At 42.5% G+C, this 5,798-nt stretch overlaps 1 pseudogene; it reads left to right on the top strand.

Annotated features, from left to right (window-relative positions):
• The first annotated feature begins 4,529 nt into the window (after positions 1-4,529).
• Positions 4,530-4,647, top strand: LOC126288047 (5S ribosomal RNA; annotated as a pseudogene).
• The last annotated feature ends 1,151 nt before the right edge of the window (positions 4,648-5,798 follow it).

The raw sequence follows: 5,798 nt of genomic DNA, 5'->3' as shown, positions 1-5,798 counted from the left end.
CGATCTGGTTTACTGAATTTTCATAACGATACCGGCCCTACACTATTTTAAATTAAGACATAAGGCGTAGGAAAGATCTGGACATAGCGCAGGAAGAAAATCCTAGAAGTGTTTTAAATCAGACGCAAGCTAAGTCAAGCAGAGTAAAAAACGGAAACGTGGAGCATCACTGTACAGTGTGCAGACTATTAACTTCATCAAAACTTTCGTCCAGAGACATCATTAGGTGCGCTTCGTAGCTTATTGCATGAATTACCATAAAACAAAATATATACAGTCAAAATACTGCTTTAATGTAAAATACAAGGTGTCTCAACGAAAGACGCCCGGGAGTGGTCCTCGGGTCGCGCTGCACGTCTGCCGTCACCACACCCGCCGGCCGCTGCCTCGCCCGACTCTTGGACACTAATCAGTTGGTAGTCGACTGCGCGCGCGCTTCCCCTGAGTCAGGCACAAACAACGTTGTCATCTGATTTACTTAAGCTTCCCTTTACTTACAGTAGGTGCTCAAAATTATGTCCCTCTGTGGTACGAGGAGCGTGACATCTGAATTCCCCTGCCGAAATGTGGGAAACAGCTGGCCGTAGCTTGTCTTCCAGCAGTCTTCGAGCATGTGGGGATTGGTTGCGTGCCATAGGGGAGTGTTATGGGACCATTGGTTTTTACAATATATATAAATGACCTAGTAAATAGTGTCGGAAGTTCCATGTGGTTTTTCGCGGATGATGCTGTAGTATACAGAGAAGTTGCAGCATTAGAAAATTGCAGCGAAATGCAGGAAGATCTGCAGCGGATATGCGCTTGGTGCAGGGAGTGGTAACTGACCCTTAACATAGACAAATGTATTGCGAATACGTAGAAAGAAAGATCCTTTATTGTATGATTATATGATAGCGGAACAAACAGTGGTAGCAGTTACTTCTGTACAATATCTGGAAGTATGCGTACGGAACGATCTGAAGTGGAATGATCATATTAATTGTTGGTAAGGCGGGTGCACAGGTTTAGATTCATTGACAGAGTCCTTAGAAAATGTAGTCCATCAACAAAGGAGGTGGCTTACAAAACACTCGTTCGACCTATACTTGCGTATTGCTCATCATTGTGGGATCCGTCCCAGTCGGGTTGGAGATAGAGAAGATCCAAAGAAGAGCGGCGCGTCACAGGGTTATTTGGTAAGCGTGAAAGCGTTACGGAGATGTTTAGCAAACTCATGTGGCAGACTCTGCAAGAGAGGCGCTCTGCATCGCGGTGTAGTTTGCTGTACAGGTTTCGAGAGGGTGCGTTTGTGGTTCAGGTATCAAATATATTGCTTCCCCCTACTTATACCTCCAGAGGAGATGACTAATTTAAATTAGAGATATTCGAGCGCGCACGGAGGCTTTCCGGCAGTCGTTCTTCCCGCGACCCATACGCGACTGGAACAGGTTCCAATGGCTCTGAGCACTATGGGACTTAACTTCTAAGATCAGCAGTCCCCTAGAACTTAGAACTAATTAAACTAACTAACCTAAGAACATCACACACATCCATGCCCGAGGCAGGAGTCGAACCTGCGACCGCAGCGGTCGTGCGGTTCCAGACTGTAGCGCCTAGAACCGCCCGGCCACCCCGGCTGGCCGACTGGAACAGGAAAAGGAGGTAATGACAGTGGCACGTAAAGTGCCCTCCGCCACCCACCGTTGGGTGTTTTGCGGAGTATAAGTGTAGATGTAGATCTTGTCTTGTAACATTCCCCAAAGATGAAACTCGCACGAATTTAGATGTTGAGAACGAGGAGGCCAGTCAACTAACATATCATCAAAAACATTTTACGTATTGCTGCCATAGAAGCATTGGCGATGAGTGGATTTGCATTGTCCTGCATGAAATAATCGTTCGTTAGGTGTTAGTTCCGAAAAAAAGGATGAAGTATATTTTTCAAATACCTGACAGAATGTTGTGGAGGTTGCTGATGTAATTCATGCGGATTTTCGGAGTTGCAACGTCGATTGTTCCTAGAATTTACATATCCTGACAAATGCAGCCATGCGTCATCAGAAAAAAAAAGCATCTTCCCAATCGTCCAGACTGTAACAGCCAGCTGCACTAACGGCGTCGAGCAACAGTATCTGAGCTACTCTGTTGAACAACTACCGACATTCTGTGTGGTTTCAATTTCAGTTTGTGAGCAGATTCCGCTTGACACACCAGTTTGAAGGGCCAAACGGCGCAGAAATTTTCTCGGACCTATTCCCAAGCGCTTTATTTTCGGTGAAAACACTAGGTTCTTTTGGTTCGTGTTTGTATAAATCACATCCAGTACCTTGAAATTTCTTCACTAATTTGCATATCGTCGGACCATTGGGAACATGCACACCGGGAAATTTTCGTATGACTTCAAGCCTATATTCCACGTACGATTCTGTTTTTGCATAGTTCAGCACAAGAATAACTCGTTGATTCTCCGTGTATACTATACTGAATGGAAACACGACAGGAAACACAAAACAAAACACCCGAACACTCAGTCGCACAGTATAGAAAACAGGTGGACGGACTTTCTGTCCGAGGACCGATCCGGGCCGTGCCATACACGGGCAGGGAAAGCCACGGACTCGGTGCAATTTCAATAATGACGTATAGCAACAGTATTTGAAGCGAGTAGACTTTTAAAAAAACTCAAAAGGAAACACCACTAAAGTCAGTTGCACAGTGTAGGGGCATGCACAAAACATTGGTGTTCGACAACCTGACATAGCGACAACCGGCCGGCAACAGCCGACAAAGCGACACGCTGACTCCCTCCCGGGCCTCTATCGAGAGATACGAAAGGTTCATGTCATTTGTATTCATGGTCGTGTAGAAGTTTAGTGGGCATTACATTGCAAAGAATAATCTAATAAAACGTACAACTTAATTCATACTCTTCTTAAACATAAAATCGAAGTAGTTGCTAAAGATTGTATAATACATGCCTCTCTTAGTTGTCCCTAGAGCACAGTAGTCACATATTATTATGAAAAGTTTCTTGTTCAGTGTTTCCATATCGGTTATATGTTAGTGTCATGGAAACAATAATTTGTTTTCACATACCAAATATTGCTTCTACCACTGCTAGTTTCTTGATAGCGCAAACAAACAGCTAAAATGAGATTGCTGTATCAGAACGTAAGTGCATGTCTTTTCAGGATAAACAAAGTAATGGAAATACAGACTACTCTTTAGTTTTTCATAAAAGTAATTCTTTAATCCAGTACACTCACTGTACCAACATTAAGGGCTTTTCAAAAGTGTAGTTTTTTGAATCCGTCATAACACTTCATTATCTACCTGTAGTAAATAGATATATCTTATGATGAATCTCAGCTTTACAGCATGTAAATATTTCTTCAGATCCTTTGGACCCATTGTAAAGAAACTGTCATTTACTATTGCATTTATGCAGAGCAGTGGATTTCAGATGTTATTTTAGTAAAACTATCATAGAGCGTATTTTTGGCCTCGTCCTGACTTTTCACTATGTATTTCCTTTCTAATTCTGGCGTGATATGTCAGTGCGATTAGTGTGTCTTTTATCTTTTCTTGTACAGTGATATCTTTTTTCCGCAAATGTGGCAAAGGACTTGTCCAATCATTTGCTTCTTTTTAGTTGATCAGTACTTTAGCGTGTGTGTCAGCTGTGATGTAAACTGGAAGTTATTTACTATTTGCTCCAAACGTTCTATGAGGTCGACACAGTTTGTATGTTGCGCATTTACATATTCCTTACAAATCAGTTAAATTAACTAAAAATAACCGGCCGGAGTGGCCGAGCGGTTCTAGGCGCTACAGTCTGGAAGTGCGCGGCCGTTACGGTCGCAGGTTCGAATCCTGCCTCGGGCATGGATGTGTGTGATGTCCTTAGGTTAGTTAGGTTTAAGTAGTTCTACGTTCTAGGGGACTGATGACCTCAGAAGTTAAGTCCCATCGTGCTCAGAGCCATTTTTTAAACTAAAAATACGTTCAACAGTATTACTTTGTGGGTGAAAGCGGGATGTCAAAACATGCTTAATGTCATTGTCTGTCAGAAAATCTGGCACACGAGACTGGATTTTTAAAGCTCTTCAGGGTATTTGTCCATATTTGTAAAATAACAGTATAAGTTGTTTCCTCATGCAATTAGAAGCACAGTAGTGACGCCAAACACAGCGAATATACCAAGCTAAAGATTCTCTCCTTGTACATGTACTAGGGTACATACATATACGCCAGTTGTGACGACTGATATGGCGTCGTTAGAAAGAAACGTCATTGTGTATCTTGCAATGTTGCTAAAATTTCTCAAACTGGTTGTCTGATAAGAAGTGTTCTTATTTTATCACCCTCGAGAATCTATATCCTGCAATATTGCCACCTTACTAAACAGGTCTAAATATCACTGTGTGTAGTGAGTGTCTTTCATCACAAGTATTCTGTAGTTTGTGACTGGTTCAGTGATAGCAGAAAGTTCAGTTACTCCTTGTGGCAAACGCGATTGAACGACTTTGTCCTTACCTTTCATGTGCATTGCCAATGGCCTTTCCGCAATGGTAACACCGGTTCCCGTCAGAACAGCGAAGTTAAGCGTTGTCGGGCTGGGCTAGAACTTGGATGGGTGACCATCCGGTCTACTGGGTGCTGTTGGCAAGCCGGAGTGAACTTAGTCCTGCCCTTGTCAGGAAATCTGAGGGGCTAAATGGTTGAGAAGAAGCGGTGTGCTGACCACATGCTGACCGCATACAGAGACGCCTGTGGGCTGAGGATGATACGGCGGCCTGTCGGTACCGTTGAGCCTTCATTGCCTGTTCATGCGGAGTTTAGTTTAGTTTAGTTTTTATGTACTTACCTCTAAGTCATATAATTGAAGAAATGCAGTCGATCTAGCAATTTTAGGGCGCAAATAACTTGCATGTTAATATAAAGCTAAGTGCCTGGTGATCACAGTACACCTTGATATATTTAACATAAATGTAATAATTAATTTTCATAAAAGCCATAATGGCAGCTACAGCTTCAAGCTAGGTTGCTGAAAATCCACGTTCACATTCAGACAAAATCCGATTTGTAAAACTGGTAATGTCAGACAAGAAGAGAATAGAAGCTTTCGAAATGTGGTGCTACAGAACATTGCAGAAGATTATATGGGGAGATCACATAACTAATGGGGAGGTGTTGAATAGGATTGGGGAGAAGAGAAGTTCGTGGCACAACTTGACTAGAAGAAGGGATCGGTTGGTAGGACATGTTCTGAGGCATCAAGGGATCACCATTTTAGTATTGGAGGGCAGCGTGCAGGGTAAAAATTGTAGAGGGAGACCAAGAGATGGATGCACCAAGCAGATTCAGAAGGATGTACGTGGCAGTAGGTACTGGGAGATGAAGAAGCTTGCACAGGATAAAGTGGCATGGAGAACTGCATCAAACCTGTCTCAGGACTGAAGACCACAACAACAACAACATACTCAGGTTATGTACATAGTAGTATTATAATTTTATTAACTGCAAGTGCATCTAGGACCAGACATACGTCTCCATTAGGTTTCATTACAGGTAATGAATGACCACTTTACTGAGAGTATGAAGGTTCGATAACATTCCATTATAACATCGTCTTAATCTCGCGACCTACAGCCTCACATTTCGGACAGTGGATGGAGTATGACTTCTACATCTACAGAAAGTGTTATGTGGTGTCATGTCCATGTGATATACGTAAGTGTTCATCACTCCAGGTTTTTCATTAAATACATGTAAATGCGTCGTTAATAACTCTTTTAATTGTTGTCATTGCTTATCAA

The sequence above is a fragment of the Schistocerca gregaria genome, chromosome 1, assembly GCF_023897955.1.
Source record: "Schistocerca gregaria isolate iqSchGreg1 chromosome 1, iqSchGreg1.2, whole genome shotgun sequence".
Classification (NCBI taxonomy): Eukaryota; Metazoa; Arthropoda; class Insecta; order Orthoptera; family Acrididae; genus Schistocerca; species Schistocerca gregaria.
This window is presented reverse-complemented; position numbering and strand designations above follow the sequence as displayed.